The sequence below is a fragment of the Notamacropus eugenii genome, chromosome 6 (assembly GCF_028372415.1).
Source record: "Notamacropus eugenii isolate mMacEug1 chromosome 6, mMacEug1.pri_v2, whole genome shotgun sequence".
Classification (NCBI taxonomy): Eukaryota; Metazoa; Chordata; class Mammalia; order Diprotodontia; family Macropodidae; genus Notamacropus; species Notamacropus eugenii.
In genome coordinates, this window is record NC_092877.1 from 54,736,263 (window position 1) to 54,754,760 (window position 18,498).

The 18,498-nt window shown below is 39.8% G+C and overlaps 1 long non-coding RNA gene across 1 annotated transcript; it reads left to right on the plus strand.

The window, feature by feature from the left end:
• The first annotated feature begins 15,493 nt into the window (after window positions 1–15,493).
• On the plus strand, window positions 15,494–18,281 carry LOC140511125 (uncharacterized). The gene is made up of 2 exons (XR_011969439.1): window positions 15,494–15,784; window positions 18,057–18,281. It is a non-coding gene; the product is annotated as an uncharacterized lncRNA (long non-coding RNA).
• The last annotated feature ends 217 nt before the right edge of the window (window positions 18,282–18,498 follow it).

An 18,498-nucleotide genomic window follows, 5' to 3' on the forward strand; every position in this document is an offset into this window, starting at 1 on the left:
TATAATTACCCTTATTTTGTGGATGAGAAAAAGCCTGAGAGGTTAAAAGACTTGTCCAGGGAAGGATTTGCACCCAGTTTGCCCTGGCTCTTACTGTACCATTGCACTGTTGTGTCCTGAAGGTATTTTCTGATAAGGATGAAAGCTGCTATCTACTGTGAAAAGAATCTCAAGGTCCTAGTGGTTATGTGATGTAGCAGATGGAGCCCTAACTCTACCCCTAGTTAGCTCTGTGAACTTGGGAAGTCGCATGTACTTTCTGGGCCTCAGTTTCATCATGAATATCATATGAATATCATATCAATGAATATAATATCTAATTATCTGCTGCATCCCGGGTCATTGCCAGCTGTCTTGACTTTCGTCCTGACACTGGACTTCAATGACTGGAGGAGAGTGAGACTGACAAAGGGTCACCACCACCAACAATATCCATCCTACCAGTATCATAATATTTCTATGAGAGTTGTTTTTATTAATCCTTGTATCTGTTCCCCCACTGCACATGGGTCCTTAGACAAAGTAGTTACATAATAAGTATTTATTGAATAGAAGTAATGAACGTTAAACATCGATATTTTTGAAACAATTTCAAATTATATCCCATGCTCTCCCAGCTCTCTTTCATAAGCCAGGAATGACCTTCCTCTTCCCTACTTTTGGCCATTGAAATATGACCCATCATTTAAAGACTCAATTATTTATCAACTCCTCAGAAGTCTTCCAGGATTCTTTGAATCAGAATTGATCTTTATCTTCTTAGATCTTACATAGCACTTGGTTTGTCACATTCATAATGGGATTATCATGTCCATTTTATTTTATTATCTGCTCTCTCTCTTTCCCTTCCTCCTTTTTCCACTTCTTGCTTTCGGTACAGTAAATCAAATCAATACAACTTATACAACCATTCTTTCTGAAAAATCTATTACTGCCCTATGGATCAGCTCACCATTTCTTCCCATAAATCTTCTCCTAGAATATAAGCGCCTTGAAGGCAGGGACTGAATCACTGTTGCATTTGAACCTCCAGTGCTTGGCACGATTTCTGATGCATGGTAAGTGCTTAGTGATTTTTTCTTCATTCAGTATTTCATATTATAACTGTTTGTGAATGTAATATATCCCTAGACTATAAGCTCTCTACGTTGTTGTTATTGTTTAGTCATTTTCAGTCATGTCTGATTCTTTATGACCCTTTTGGGGGGGGTTTCTTTTAATAAATGCTTGTTGAAGTTAAAGATAAGCAATGTCAGTTCTTGATGATTCCATTGTCTTAACTCTGTGAATACCTTTAACTTTAAACTGGAAGCACACAAGTCAACGTACGTGATGTATGGAATTCAAGATCCAGTTCAGGTCCCACCTTTTCCATGAAGCTTTTTTTTTTAATGTTTTATTGATCCTTTCCGGGTTTTTTTTCAACATTGCTATGACCTCTCAATAACCATCCTTCTCTTCTTGAAACAAAGCACAATTAATGGGTTAGGGGAATCTAACACTTAGACTATGTTTGATAATTTATGCCTTGTTCTATGTGCATATACGGTCCACCATCTCTTTACCAAGAGAAGAGAGGTGCATTCCATCATTTGTACTTTGGAATCACAGCTGGGCATTTACTGATCTGAATTCTTATGTCTTCTCCTGTTATTTTCCTTTATATTATTGTGGTCACGTATATGGTTCTCTTGGTTCAATTTATTCCATTATGAATCAGTTTAAACAAGTCTGCTCCAACTTCTCTGAATTCCTTGTAGTCATCATTTCTTATAATGAAATTATAATTAATTAATTATTAATTATTATTAATTATTTCTTATATTTTATTGCATTCATCTACCACAACTGGTCAATATTTTAATTTCCTTCCAGGTTTTTAGCTATCACGTAGAGTACTACTATAAATATTGTGTTGTATGTAAGGCCTTTCCCTCTGTCTTTGACCTGCTTGGGGCATATTCCCAGCAGCAGAATCCCAGGGTCAAAGAATATGAATAATTTAGTCACTTTACCCACATAGTTTCAGTTTTTCAGAAGGGTTAGATCAACTTGACCTTCCCAAATTATGTGTTAGGGTACCTTACTTCCCACAGCCTCTCCAACATTGGTGCCATTTTTTTCTAATTCCTCTATCCCAATTTTCTAGGTATAATAAAAATTTTGTATTAATTTATATTTCTCTTAATTATTAGAAATTTGAAGCTTGCTCTTGGTTTGCATTTCTTTTTTTTTTAAAGCGTTTACTCATATCTCTTGGTAATATCTTTTAGGGTCCAGGAAGTTTTCCCTGACTACTCTATCCTTCCTCAGCTCTCTCCTCTTTGAACATACTGTCTATAACATACAATCTGGCTCTGATTAGACATAGTTTTGCACTGTTCCCTTGGTTGGTTGGAGAAATGCTGCTCTTCCACAGAGTTATTTAGAGCTAAAGGAGATACTAGACACCTTCTAACCCAACTTGCTCATTTTACAAGTAGGGAAACTAATATGCAGAGAAGAAAATGACTTGTTTAAGGTCACATAGATAGAAAGTGACAGATGTGCTAGAAGTCAGGTCTCCTCATTTGCAGTCTAATAGTCTTTATAATTCAACAGGAAGAAGCAAAAAGAGCAAGCATAATATTCAGTATCAATAATTAAGACATGTCTCCAACTAGACCAAATAGTCTTTGGAAAGCGACTTCTCTTGACTGGTTAAGGTCATTTCTAAGGTATTCTATTGTTCTAACACTCCATAGCCAATGTCCTAACTCTATAAGTTCTCCTTTTAAGCAACATATTCTATGTTTTATGGCTTTTTGCATCTCTAACCTTTAATGTTTCTTCTAAGTTCTATTTTCTAAGTTCTCTTCTAGCTGTAACTGCTTTTTGATTCTATAAGTTATGGCTAAAGAAAATTCCAACTAATGGTTTTTAAGAAGATTCACTCAGATTTTTAACCAAAGCTTCCTCTGACATTGTATGAGTTGGCAAACATCTAACCATAGATTTCATTTCCAATTATGACAGCATTCAGAATGAGTTACCTCATCGTATCCATTAATAATGATTTTTAAATCATCATTCAAGTGGCAAGAATTATCTCCAAAGAGGCAGAGTGAGTGACAAACTTCTAGGAAAGTTATCAGAAATTGATCAACAACTATGCAGCAGAGTAGGTGAAATCACTCTTTGGCCAGTTCCATATAACCTTTGGGATGATGAGACCTGCAGTCATTTATGAAGACTGTGGAAGAGGCAGAAATAGATCCAACATCCTGACTTCCCAGTTGTGCATAAACCTAATTATTCTGAGCATGCAGAGGATAGAGCATCGAGAAGTCAGCTATCATAAGACCACTCTTATGGTACAGTTAATTCATTATTCTAAACATAGAAAAGACAAAACATTGAGAAGTCAGCCTTTGACTACATGGTATGGCTATATGGAGAAAAAAAATCATAGAATTATAGACCCTCAAAGGTAGATTGGTTTTTACAGTTCTCTGAGGTCAACCTAAGAGTTGTTGAATAGGCAGAAGCCTCTCCTATAGCATTTCAATAGTCCTTTAAGTTTTGTATATATGTAATAGTAATATAAAATGGAAAGATCTTTCTCATTAATTAATAGGCCCATATGATCTGCTTGGATCGCCTGGAAACCCAGGTCACATGAGGTGGGAGGAGCTTGCTGAAGAGGCAGAACAGGAAGGGTGGAGCAGCACTGGGAGGAAGTAAGTGAGTGGGGCCAGGTCAGGTCAGGGGAGATAGAGCGCAGGCCAACTGACACGGTGTGACAGTTGATAGTGAGAAGGTCCTGGCTGAGGGAGGGGAGGTTTGAGAATGACTTTGCCCTCTGCTGTGATCATGGTTATTAACTACTTGGTCACCATGATGGATATGACTTTCTGGTTCTGGGATTTGTCTTTCTGGTGTTTAAGTAAATGTTTTTCTTCTGCCTTCTATATGGAGAGTCTTTTATATTCTGAGATTGAGAACTATGCTGGCATATTCATATTACCACCAGTGCTTTGAATGTTGCCTTGCTGATTCAATATTTCACCAACATTATCTCATTTGGTCCTCACAGTAAACCTGTGAAGTAGGAGCTCTTTTGGCCTTCATTTTACAGATGAAGAAATGGAAACTGGACATGGTATTTAAATGACTTTCTAAGGATCACATAGTTATATAGTATTTGAGGGAGGATGTGAATTCAGGTCTTTCTGATTTAATGTCCTGGCATCCTGCCACTTTGCTCCTGACCAGCTAGCACACTTTGGAGGAGCATTTATATTGGCCCTTTCTCTTTCCATCAGTGGCCAGTGGGAATACTCTTGACACATATCAATACATTTGCCAATATATCTGACCCTGTTCTCTATTTCCACCTATATTGGGCTTTTAAAAACTCTGCCAATGGAGAGTAAGATCTTGCAGGTCCTTTTGGAATGGAAAAGTTTTGTGCACGGTCCTAAGTATAGACTAAATATCTGTCACCTGAAGACTTGCCTAGCTAACCATAGAGAGGTTCTTTATCAATTAGCTGATTTAGCAATCAGTAACTCATGAAACTATCTCCTAAGGCGTGGAGGGATTTGTGATTCGTATCAGTGGAGAAAACTCATACTGGTAAATAATGAATGAATTTTAAACAAAGAAAAAAATAAGAGAGCAGGAGAATGAAAGAAAGAATGGATTCTTCAATTATTGATATCAGAGGAAACTGAATCTTGAGGAGGTATGAAAACATCTAGTGTCCTAGATTTAGTTCTGAGCACCATACTGTGGAAAGACATTAACAAATTGGAGTAAGTCCAGAGGAGGATAATCCGGATGGTAAGAGGACTGAAGATGGCTCTATAATGATTGGTTGAATCAACAGTAACAGAAGGGGGAGAAGGAGGCATTACCAATGTATTTAAAAATCTGGAGGCTTGTTGCCTGGAAGGGGTCTTTTGCCTTATTTTCTGTTGCTCTAGTCAGCAGAACTAGGGCCAAAATTTAGAAAAAAAAAACATCACAGAAGACAGACTTCAGTTCAACATAAAGAAAAGATTTCAGATAATTAGATATGTCTAAAGTACCTATGCAGTATACTCCAGAGTCACTTAATAAAGGTATACTAAATTGAATAAGAATTCATGGAATGAACTGCCTTTTCTAGGAAAGGAGATTTACTTCAATGGAGAGAGCTATTTAAGTAGGAGCTTCTATTGGAAATATTTAAAAGGTGATTCTTTAGGCAGGAGCTGGATTAGGTGACTTGAACAGGGCATGATTTCCAGCCCTGAATTTCTAAGATTTTATTATGTTGGGCCTAATATTCAAATATTCCCATAGGCTATAATTCCGTGGTTGCTGTCAAAGCCCACATCTAATAGAGCATCTTGCCAGGTTGCAGCCCTTAGAATTAGCTGCATTTAGATTGGGTCTCTGAGTCTGTTATAAACATTTTGGTACCCTTTGTCTAGACAGGGAAACACTGAGAGCAAAGGCAGCAGGAGTTTTTTTTTTTTTTTTTAAAGCAGCCTGATTACAAGGTTCCTGCTATGTGCAGGTACATGAGGCCAAGGATATTTTATGAAACACATCAATAGCTGATGGAGGTTAGGTTAACAGGCAACCAACGTCCATTAAGCAAACAGAAAGCAAACCCCAGGCCCTTTCTAATTCCTCTTTAATGTGTTTAGCGTGTTCCTTTGCAAGAGAGATGAGCTCTCCCCTGTGGCTTCATTGCTGCTGTTTTACCATAAGATTAGAAAAAAGCCAGACAGACTGATAAAATGTGGGTTTTATAAATCTCAAAAGCCAGAGTCTTAAATCAAGAGGGAGCACTGTCATCTTTGGGGGCCTACCTGCACCCTGATACCCCCTTCCCCTTTTAGTATCATTTTTCTATTTCTTGACTTCTTTTTCTCCTTAGGTATATATTCTAATTTCATAGAGTTATAGAATGTCATGGTAAATAGACCTTAGAGCATAAAATACCAGAGTTGTGAGGTATTACAGAACACAAAACGTAGAATGTCAGGAACTTTAGATTAGATTATAGAAAATACAATCTCCGGGCTGGATGATACCTTAGAACATATTAGAAGTAGGAAGGTCCTTAGGTTATTGAATATTAGGGCAAGAGAGGTTCTTAAAACAGAGAATACTAAAATTAGGAGGGACTTTAGAACCTAAACATGATATGACAGAACATTAGACCATAGACCACATGAATAATGTTAGAGCTAGGAGGGTTTTTAGATTATAGAACAGAATATAGAACACAGAATGCTAGAGCTAGAAAAGACCTTGGATTATTGAACATGGAATTGAATATTTAGAAGGAACCTTAGAACATAGACTTTAGATTATAGAACATTCAATGTTAGAGGTAGAAATGAACATAGAACTAAGAATATTAAAACTGAGAGAATTTTTAGAATACACAACATAGACTGTCAGAGGTGAAGGGGACCTTAGAACACATAATACAAGAGAGCAAAACTGAATAGGTCTTAGAACACAGAACATATGCAGCCCCTACCTGAGACCCTAAAAGATTTTAATGGTCCCCTGAAGAAAGCTCTGTGATTCTAGGAGTCATGAACATAGAGTTGTAACTCCTAACTGAGATGAGAGGAGAGAAAAGTGAAATTTGAGAGATGAAATGAGGAACATGTGCATTTTTAAGGAAGACCTGAGTTCAAATGTGGCCTCAGATACTTCCCAACTATGTGACTTTGGGCAAGTCCCTTAACCTTGTTTGCCTCAATTTCCTCATCTATAAAATGAGCTAGAGAAGGAAAAGTCGAACCACTCCAGTATCTTTGTCAAGAAAATCCCCAATGAAGTCACAGAGTCACACAGGACTCAACAACAACATTATTTTTTTCATTATTCATGGAGAAATTGGTACTGGTGCTGGCCCTTGGAGGGAGAAATAGAATTCAGTATGTGATGGGGAATCCATTGTAGACACTCAGGTCAAAACGCACAAAGGTACTACAGTCAGAAAGGGCAGGACAAGTTGCATGAGTAGAGAATGCTCATGTTTGGCTGGAATGCAGAGTGTGTAAAGGGCTGGACCCTAAGATAGGGCCTGAAGGATAAGGTGAAGCTGAAAACTAAGGAATATTTATTTTATCCTAGAGGCCATAGGGAGCCAAGTATGAACTTTTGAACAAAGGAGTGATAGGAAGATTATTTCAGCAGTTGTGTTAAGACTGGAGGAATTAGTGATTAGAGGTAGAGAAACCAGCTAGGAGGCTATTACAAAAGGTCAGGTTCACAATGCCAACCAACACTGCCTAAAGAGAGAAGGTGTTGAGAGTGGGAAAAGTTTAAGAAGCTCTGAATGAACAGAACACTGAGATATGAATTAGGAGACCTGAATTGGAATTTATATTCTGTTGCTTTCAGGACTTTGAATCTTGGGAAAGTCACCCTTCCTGCTCTTACCTCAGTTTCCTGTTCTATCAAATGAATGAGAAAATTATGCCACATAATCTACTAGATTGCTTCAGCTTTGATGGTCTTTGTTCTAAATCAATTCTAAAGACAACGGTCTATATTCTAAGGCCCCTTTCAACTCTGGATCTCTGTGTTCTCTGTTCTAAGTTCTGTTTCAGCTCAGTCATACTGTGTCTAAGCTTACCTCCAACTCATAACTTTTGATCTGGGATACCTCAGTTTTAATACTGCATGTTGTAAGGTGCCTCCAACTCTATGTTCTAAGCTCCATTTCAGCTATAACATCCTATGTTTTAAGGTCTCTTTCAGCTCTGGAGATCTAATATTTGTGGTCTAAGCTCATATACAACTCTAATAATCTATAATCCATACTCTATTTTCTCTTTCAGTTCTAAATTCTGTGTCCTAAGGTCTCTCCCAGATCTAAGAATTTTTCGTTCTAGGGTTCCTCCCAGCTTTGACATTCTGTATTCTAAGATGCTTGCCAACTTGAACATTCTAAATTACTTTCCAGCTCTGATATTCTACATTATCTGTTCTTTCAACCCTGAAATTCTATGATTTTTCCAATGTCCAAGATGGCAAAAAAGCAGTTTTCTTTGACAGAGATCTGGGTATTTCTTCTGGAGGTAAACAGTTCATTTTTCTTCATCAAAGAACTGGCAGCTAGGAAGTTTCACTCAGATAAAAAGCTTGTAGCATGGTCAGTTCCTATAATTTACAATTAGAATTTGGAAGCATAAATTGTGCATTGAGTATGAATCCTGAATGGGAGACACTTACTGTGAGGATACTCTATCTGCAGCAAAGGCTGCAGTGACAAGTGACTTGTGGCAGAATGCTTGGTGGTATGTGCAGATAGCCTCCTAATTACTTGGAAGGTGGAAGGACTGAGACATTTACTAACTGCATCTTTTAGCTATTGCCATAAAACACCAGGACCTCAAGGAGCAGGTAGATTACATAGTTTTAATAATTACTCTAATTTAGAGATCACATGATCATCAACCCTGAGTTCTGTGAGGGAAATCAGAGGTTCCTAAAGAAGTAATGTAATTTGCCTAAGAACACACAGTGTAGTGGGAAAGAAGGAAGAAAGAAAGGGAGGTAGAGAGGAAAAAGAGAAGGAAGGAAAGAAAGAAGAAAAGAGGAAAGGAAGGAAGGAGAGAAGGAAGGGAAGAAAGACATAGCAGCTAGATGATAAAGTGCATAAGAACACTGGACTTAGAGTCAGGAAGACATAAATTCAAATCTAGCCTGGGTGAACCCAGGCAAATTACAACCTCTCTTAGCCTCAGATTCCTAATCTGTAAAATGAGAATAATATAGCCCTTATTTTGTAAGGTTGTTTTAAGGATGAAATGAAATAACATTTGCACGATGCTTTTCAAACCTTAGAGTGCTATAAAAATGCAAACTATTATTAAAAAGGGAGTGGGGAAAGAGAGGGGGAGAGAGAGAGAGAGAGAGAGAGAGGGAGAGGGAGAGGGAGAGGGAGAGGGAGAGGGAGAGGGAGGGAGAAGAAGAAGAAAGAAGAAAACTCAAGACTATATGCTATTAATGCAACAAGGGAAAAACAAAAATCTCTGTCCTTCCTCCAAACTTCTCATTACTGTTAAGGGAACTGCTTTACTCCTAGACAGTCAGGGTCATAACCTCAGAATCGTTCCTCACTTTCCCCTTCACTCACACCCAATATCCAATCAATTGTCAAGTCTTATTGACTGTCCTTCACAAACATTTCTCACCTTCATTTTCTTCTTGAGGTAACTAGGTAGAGCAGTAGTTAGAGCACCAGACCTGGAGTCAGGAAGACCTGAGTCCAAATCTGGCCTCAGATACTTAGAAGCTTGTGGCCCTGGGCAAATCCCTTAGCCTCTATTTGCCTCAGTTTCCTCAATTGTAAAATGAGGGTAACCATAGCACACACCTCTCAGGGTTGTTGTGAGGATCAAATGAAATAATCGTTCTAAAAGCACTAAGCACAGTGCCTGGCACATAACAAGCTCTATATGAATGTGAATTATTTTTATATCTTATTCCCTCTGCTCACATGACCACAACCTTGGTTCAGATCTTCATTATCTCACCCATAGAATCTCACACATGGACTATTTTTAATAACCTTCTAATTGGTCTTCCTGTTTTTAATCTCTCCTCTGAACAATCTATCCTCCCCATAGTGAACAAAATAATTTTCCTTAAGTTACAGGTCATTGCCCCCAAACCAAATAAAAACAAAACAACAACAATTCTTGATGACGACACCCTCAGCATAAAATTCAAGGAAATTTCCATAGGACAGGTGGCAGTTTAGCTGGGCCTTAAAGGAAAATGTGGATTCTGACACGAAACGAAGAGGGTACGCACTCCAAACACGAGGGACAGCCTATTGGAATGCCTTGGAGGAAGGAGACAAATTAGTTTGCATATGAAGAAAAAGTAGTAGTCTAAATTTGCTGGAATTTACCATTCTTAAAGGAGCATAAGTAGTTCTGAAAAAGCAGATTGGAGCCATGCCAGGGTCAGGGAAAGGAAGGACTTGAGCACTAGATTAAAGGATTTGTCTTTTCTCTTAACAATAATAGTGAGTCACAGAGAATTTTTGAGCAGGGGAGTGACATGGCCAGACCTCTACCTTACGAAGATGATTTTGGCTTCCATGTGAAGGATGAGTTGCAGAAGGGAAAGACTGGAGGTAAGGAGACCAGAGAAGAGGTTATTATAATATTCCAGACAAGAGGTGATGAGGGCTAAAACTATGCTGGTGTGGTAAGAGATGAATCAGATGATGGTGGAGGTAGGACTGAAAGGACTTGGCAAATGATTAGCTATGAGTGATGAGGAAGGGGGTGTCAAAGGTGACTCTCAGGAAGCCTGCATGGTGCAATTGTAATTTTGCTGGATTTGGAGGCAGAGGACTGGGTTCCAAGGAAAGTTAGCATTTACATAGCTCTTGGAGTTTTGCAAGGTGCATTATCCACATTGACTCATTTGAGTCACATAACTATCTTGTGAGGTGGGTCCTGTTATTATCCCATTATCCAAATGAGAAAACTAGGGTTGACTTGCCTAGGGTCACAGAACTAAATGTCTGAGGTAGGATTTGAACACTTATTCAGACTCTGACCACTACCGGTTCAGTCACCTATGATTTGGGCAAATCTCTTAACTTCTTTCTGTAACCTCATCTGCAGTGGATAGAGTGCAGAGCCTGGAATAAGGGAGACTCACCTTTCTGAGTTCAAATTTAGCCTCAGACACTTACTAGCTGTGTGACCCTAGGCAAACCACTTAGCTCTACTTGCTTCTATCTGTAAAATGAGCTGGAGAAGGAAATGGCAAACCACTCCAGTATCTTTGCCAAGAAAATTCCAAATGGGGTCACAGAGTTAGACGTGACTGAATGACTATCAGGAACTTCCCTTCTCTCTGTGCCTCAGTAACATCGTCTGTAAAACAAAGTTCCTTGGGCAAGTCATTTAATTTCTATTGGCCTCAGTTTCCCCATTTGTAAAAAGAGGGATGGAGTAGATGAAATGACCTCTGAGGTTCCAACCTACCAACTCAGAATCCATGATCCTATGATCACAGACTTACTATCCAGACCCCAGTATCCACGCAGGAGAGACAACCCCTTCCTTGACATTTTATTGAGGCTGATTCAGTCTCTTACCACTTTTTTAAAGCTGCTCCACAGAGACCTGAAATATCCAAGTGAGGAAATGGAAAGACTAAGCATTTCTTAACTCCCAGATGGGTAAACAGCAGCATCACCTCACACACCATTTTTGCTGACGGAACTATTTTCTCAAGAGAAAGTTTGACTTCTGACAAACTCTGTAAGTTTTACCTATTTTCTCAGCATCAACAAGATGAACCCATTAGCAGTATGGGGACAGGCTTTCCATGGTAACGACAGCTCATATTCTGTAGGGCTTTGAGGTTTACAAAATGCTTCCCTCATGACCACAGTGGGAAACAAGTAATGATAATAACCGAGGTTTACATGGTCCTTTACACACGTGATCTCAATTGAGTCTCACAAAACCACTGTGCTATTATCCTCACAACAATCCACCTAATGTTATGTAGTTCAACAGAAGGGCAGATTAAGGCTCAAAGAGGGAAGTGATCTGCCTGAAGTCAGATAACTACGAAGTGTTGGAGGCTTAATTCAAACCCAAATCATCCTGATTTCACGCCCAGGGCTCTTCCCATTCTACCACAGTGTCTCTCAATAGGGACTATTATACTCATTTTCCCAAAAAGAAAACAGCCTCGGAGAGACACTCACAGGGTTACACTGCCAGTGAGTGTCAAAAGCAAGATTAGAATCCAGATCTTCCTAACTCCAAGCACAGTGCACTTTCCACTTATGCCACAATGCTTCTCATATAGTAAGGTGTTTGTCAACTCCATTTTACAGCTGGATAAAGTGAGGCTCAGACTTGTCCAAGGTCATATAACTGGTAAATGACAAAGGCATGATTTGAATCTTGTTCTTCCAGATTGCAGTTGTTGTTATTCCCATTTTACAGATGAGAGAACTGAGCTTGGCAGAATTAAGTGAAAGAGCTAGAAATTGATCTCTATGTTGTTGGCTGTAGAAACAGCTCTTTCCATTGCATCATTCATATAAGGCTCCAAACCTTTTCTGAAACCATGGAAGAAACTCCTCTTCCTATGAAAAATGCCAACTCAGGTCTCAAGGCTCCTAATGGGCCTGTGATACATGAACACCTGCCTAAAATTATCTTTAGATGCTTGAGAAAACTGAAATTATGCTTTTTAAGAATAATTCTCAGTTTTTGAAATTCCACCTACAGCCTCCAATGAGGAGAGTTGTAATGATTGCGGCTCACACTTTGGTACTAAATTGTGGCTACTAGGCACATTGTGCCCATTATAATAACTCACATTTGATCACTCAGCAAACATATATTAAGCACCTGTTAGGTACAGACCCTTGTACTCAAGCTCTGGAAATGCAAATAGATAAAACACAGATCCCACCCTCGAGGATGGAATGGAATGAGGGAAAGTCACAGAGATATGTGGGGGGGAGAGGGGGAGGGGAGAGGTAAGTGTGGAGGAGCTGTCCAGGAAACGTGTGCTGAGAGTGATAAAGGAAGAAGGGAAGGGGTAGAGCAGGCTGCGTGGAGAACATGCCATCCAAGTTGCATCTTGAAGGAACAAAACAATGTTTACAGATGTTCACGGAGGTTAGTGGGGTGGAAAAGGTGAAGAAATTCATTCCAAATATGCAGGGCAGCAAGAGAGAAGGTGCAAAGGCAAGAGAGAAGAGGATAAGAATGGGAAATGGGGAATAGTCCCATCTAATTGGAATGGAGAGACTGTATGATGGAGTGATATAAGATAAGACTAGAAAAATAGCCTTAAGTTGCGGGGGCTTAAATTCAAATAAGAGTTTGATCTCAGTTCATTAGGCAATTTTCAGCCAGAAGGGATTTTGGAGTAAGACAGTGGTATGATCTAGGTGGTGAATTAGAAAGATGGCATGTACCCACTGCAATAAGACAACTGGACATGGCAGATACTGGAATCAGAGAGACCATTTAGTACAACGTTACAATAGCAGAAGCAATAAAAACCACAATAGCTATCACTTATATAGTGATTTAAGGTTTATAAATCATTTTGCACATATTAACTCACTCGTTTAGGTACTCACAACAACTCTGTAAAAGTAGATGCTACTATTATCCACATTAGGAGACTTGCCCTGGGTGATACATCTAGTAAGTGTCTGAGGCAGGATCGAAACTTGGATTTTCTAATTCAAAGGCAAGCTCTCTATCCATGGTGCCAAGTAGATGCCTAGGAAGGATGAAGTTCTGAACTCACATGTACATACTGGGAATTGAGAAGATGGGTGAAATATCAGCAAGTTGTGAAAGTAGAACCAACAGACTGATGCAATTGATTGGATTTGGAGAACTGATGAATAGGAAAGAGTGGGGAGATAATTCAAAAGATTCAAACCTGAGTGACTAAGATGATAGGAGAATCAGCATAAACATGAAATCAAGGTGGGGAGCAGGTTTGCTGGGAAAAGAATGAGTCCTGTAAAAGACACATTGGATTTGAGGTGCTGGAGAGATATTCACATAGAAATTTTTAGCAGACATTTGGAAAATTGTGACTAAAGCTCTAGGGAGAGTCTGGGAGGAGTAAATACATAGATTTAAGAGTTAAAAGTATGGAGATGAGAGTTGAAATTAGGAGAAATCTATGGGATAGAGGAGAAGAATAACAAAAGGAAAGAGAAAGGGGACCTATAATAGGGATTTGTAGCATACCCGTATTTAAGGGGTGGGAGAAGCAAGAGGAACAAGAAAATGAGACAAAGACATGGTCAAAGAGCAGGAGAGAGATGAGAGGATAGCATCATGGAAGCTAAGGGAAGAGAGAGGAGTAAAATAGAAAGGATGATCCATAGCATTAAGTATTTCATAGAGGTCAAAGAAAAAAAGGTCAGGATGTGGAATTAGGGTTTTAGAAAAATAGGATCATAGATTTAGAGGTGGAAGAGGGTCTCTCTGTCTCATCCAGGCTGGTAGGGAATTGGCACAATTCATAGGCACAATTCCACTGTTGATTAGCGTGGAAGTGTTGACCTACTCTATTTCCAGTTCACCCTCCCGTAGGGAGCCTGGTGGCTTCCCACTCTTGAGGACTTCCCAGGCTGTTGCTAGGATTGGTGCAGGTAGGTGACCAACTTCAGTCCCACCACAGGTCAGAACTCCTCAACTCCAGAAATCAGGTTCATCCTCCCAGTAATAGAAATTATAGGTATGCATCTCCATACCTGATCACATGTGCTATTTCCAGTACAGGTTACATTAGATCTGTGGTATTACTCTTAGAGTTTACCCATCACTTAAAAATCAGGATATGCAATGGAGAGATCTGACCTCAAATTCTGGCTCTATTAAACACTTATGTGACCTTAAGTGAGTCATTTCTAAGGTCCTTTCTGATGCTGACATTCCATGTTCTAAAGTCGTTCCAGTATCAACAGTCCATCCTTCTCTTATAGAGGAAGAAACCAAAATCTAGAGAGTTTAAGTGACAAGACCAATGTTGCATAGACAGTGAAAAATGCAGGATTAGAATCAGGGGGCCCTGCCTAAATCCAGGGATCTTTTCAAAGTGGCACTCAGCTTGAGCCCTGTTTTCCTACTGGCTTGGTATGGGGGAACATTGCTTTTATTGGATAATTCCAGATACTTTTGGTTAAAGGAGAAATTTTAAGGGAATGAAGCAGGTTGGTTGGGAAGGGGGGTGTTCAGTGAGGGAGAAAGGCTGTGGTGAAAATGTCTTGTTGCTAAGGAAACAGCTGCCTTTTGTGTAGGTCTGTGGAGAGCACTGAGTGGGTACCTTCTCTGGTGCTTGGAGAAATGAAGAGCAGGTGGGATTGACTGGGAAAGATGCAGATCAGAGTGACACCCATGCCTTTGATGGTGGCTGGTTAAGGGAGGGGAGCAGAAAGGTATTATTAAGACACTGTAACAGGTTGTTCCTTGCTTTAGTGTTAAAATGGCACTTTGCTCAAAACAATTCTGGATGAGGTAGGTGGTACATTCATTATTAACCCAATTGTACAGATAAGGGAACTGATCATGGGAGTTAGAACCAGATGAAACCTTAAGGGTCATCTAGTCCAACCTCTTCATTCTAACAAAAGGAAACTGAAAGCAAGAGAGGAAAAGTAAGTAGTCCAGGTCATGTGAGTACTCTATAGCAGAGCTGTCTTTTGAACTAGGCTTCTCTCACCCCAAATCCAGGGCTTCTTCCACTATGCCATGTTCAGTGATAAAATGACTGGTCCAGAGTTACACAGCAAATATCAGCAGAGCCAAGATTCATGTGGTCATTTAGATGACCTAGGGGCAGGGACCTCAGAAGTTGGTTCATTCATCCCCTTCATTTTTACAAAGACAAAGTTGATTCTTAGAGAATTTAAGTGACATGCTGAAGTGGATGGGGCTGGGATTTAAACTCCTAGGCTAGTCTTCTATCCAAGGCACTACACTGTATAGGATACAATGGCATTGTTGGGCATTTGACTAGCATTTTCAGGGTTTTGGTGCATGCTCATACTCATCATTGTGCTTCCTCACAATGTCTCTATGAGGTAAGGATGGTAGATATTCACATTTTACAGATCTGGAAACTGAGACCCAGTAAAGGGAACTAACTTGCCTGGTCAGGGGTTAAAGCCATCCTATAACCCAAGTCTCCTGACTCCCCAATTCATGTATCTCTCCACTTGAACTTGAAATCCACAGAAAGACTTACACAATTTTTGGTAAGGAAAATAGAAAAATTGTAAACATGGTATATATGTTGAATCTTAAGTTCCTCCAGGTAATGTTAGACAAGTTAATGAAGAGTACTGGAGAATCATGCCCTAAAGGAAAGATGAAAAAAAATAACAGCTGACATTTGTGTAACAATGCATGGTCTTTATATTTGATCCTATAACAACCCTCTGAGGTAAGCACTATGGAAATCATTAGCCCCTTTCTTACAGAAGAGAAACTGAGGCTCAGAAGAGTCAATGACTTGCCCATGACCACCAAGTTGGCAAAGCTCAAAGGTGAGCATTTAGATGTTCTCCTGACTCCAGTGGCAGCAAACCTTCTATTACGTCCCATTATTTCCCATTCCATTCCCGTGCTTCTCTGTGGGAATAGTCTTAAGTTAAAGGAGGGATACCCACTGGACCTACTTCTATTGAGAGACTGCAGGACTGGTAGCTTCTTGCTCATGGACGGCTCGTAATATTAATGAAATGAACAGTCCTAACACTGATCTGCACAAAGAATAATAAGAAAGGTAAATAACTTGACAAAAAAAAAGCTGAGTGAACACAAGGTCTAATTGGTTCAGAGCAGCATCATCTCAGCCCCACTAGTACCATTGTTCTCAAATAACTCTGGATGCTAGAAAAGCAGCTGGTGGGTGTGGAGGTCAGAGGACCTGAGTCTGCATCCCCATCCTTCTGCTCATTAGCTGTGTGACCTTGGGGTCATCACTTGTCCTTTCTTGTCCTTACTTGGCTAATTTAACATGGAAAGCAGGAAGTGAGGGGACCTGCATTGGATTACCTAAGCTACCTTTATGAACTTGCTATCCTATTAGTATTTTGATAACTATATTTCAATGTAATTAGTTCCCTTTTTGATCCTATGTATTTCATTTTATGTATTCAAAAATGTTACTTACAGAAAGGGTGCAGAGGCTTTACTGCATGGCCAGAGGGGTCCATGACACAGACAAAGAGGTTAAAAACTAGATCTCTTCCCTCTATTAGATATCTTCCCACCCCAAACAGTATGATGCTGTGATACCACTAACAATTATAACCATTACTCACACATGTATTATGACTTAGAGTTGATGAAGCCCTTCACACATGTAGCAGCCCAACTTTGGAAGGTATATAGTGTCAGCAGGGTGTTCCCCATTTTATAGATGAAGGCTTCACTGAAGTCTTACTCTGGTGCTCCACTGTCTTGCAAAGGTAGGCCTTGATGGCACAGTAGATAGAGCACAGGACCTGGAATAAGGAAGACTTGAGTTCAAATCTGGTCCTAGACCCTCACTTGTTGTGTGACTCCGGACAAGTCACTTAATCCTGCTTTCCTCAATTTCCTCATCTATAAAATGAGCAGGAGAGGGAAATGGAAAACCAGTCCAGTATCTTTGCCAATAAAATTTCAAATGGGATCACAGTCAGATATGACTGAAATGACTGAATGACAACAACCAAATCAGACTGACTTACCACTTGAGCCTAGGGAGAGCCCAGGCATGCTGTCTGATGGCCCATCTAGCCGAGAAACTCAACATCGGAGGGTTGGCTGTTGTGGGGCATGGGGTGTGTGTATGGAAATTATTATTACTTTAATTATTATTATTATTGTCACAGAAACTTTACTAATATAGAGAGAACTATTTACTAAGATATGAATATCTGTGATCATGTCAGTGGAAGGCTCCCTCACATTGGGAAAACCATGGATAACTGAAATAGTTAGGAAAATACAGGTAAGAAATCTGAGGTGTGAGGAGAGGTGGCCCTTTGTTCAAGGTCATTTTTTTTTATTTCAGTCATGTCTGACTCTTCATGACTCTGTTTGGAGTTTTCTTGGTAAAAATTCTAGAGTGGTTTGCCTTTTCCAGTTCATTTTATAGATAAGGAGACTGAGGTGAACAGGGTTAAGTAAATTGTCCAGGGTCACACAACTATTAAGTGTCAGGCCAGAATTGAACTCAGGAAGATAAGTCTTCCTGACTTCAGGCCCAGTGCTCTAACCATTTCATCACATGGCTGTCCAAGGTCATATATCTAATTAACTACAGAAACTGAATTTGAACCCAATTCTCCTGGCCTCAAGTCCAAAGCTAAAGGAAAAAACCAAATCACAGGAGAAAACCAAACCAAATAAAAAACAAAGAAGACATTGGATTTTTTTTGAAAACTGTCAGATACACGTCAACAATCGATTATAGACTTTTTCCCCCTAAAGTACTCATTAGTATTATTGCCTTTGTTTTTCTGTCTCTGTCTATAGAAAAGGCTATGGACCAGTGTGGTATAAGCAGGAGCTTGGGAAAGTTGAAACCACTGGAGAGAAATTTGGCAGAGAGCAGAGTCGGTTTCCTGTGGCAGTACCAGTTATCAGAGTTTTTATTACCTACTGTGTGTCTTTGAAAGCCTCTCCTGTCTGTGAGATGTAAAACTCCCACCCCAGTGGTGGGGAGAAAGGCAAAATAAACAACTTTAATAAGCACTCTTAGATTAGAGGCTCCCAGCTGTCTCCCTACAAGTTACAGCCTCTCTGCCAAGGCTGGCCTGGCCTGAGCAATTACAGGACTGGATGGTCTGCAGGGCACCTTCTGGGACCTAGTGCGATCCAGCTACCTGGCCCAAGGAAGGGGCCTATGGGTGGCCCATTAGCAATCAGTTCCTGCTATATGCTTATATGGCTTTTTCTAGGGCTGCTGCTCTATAAT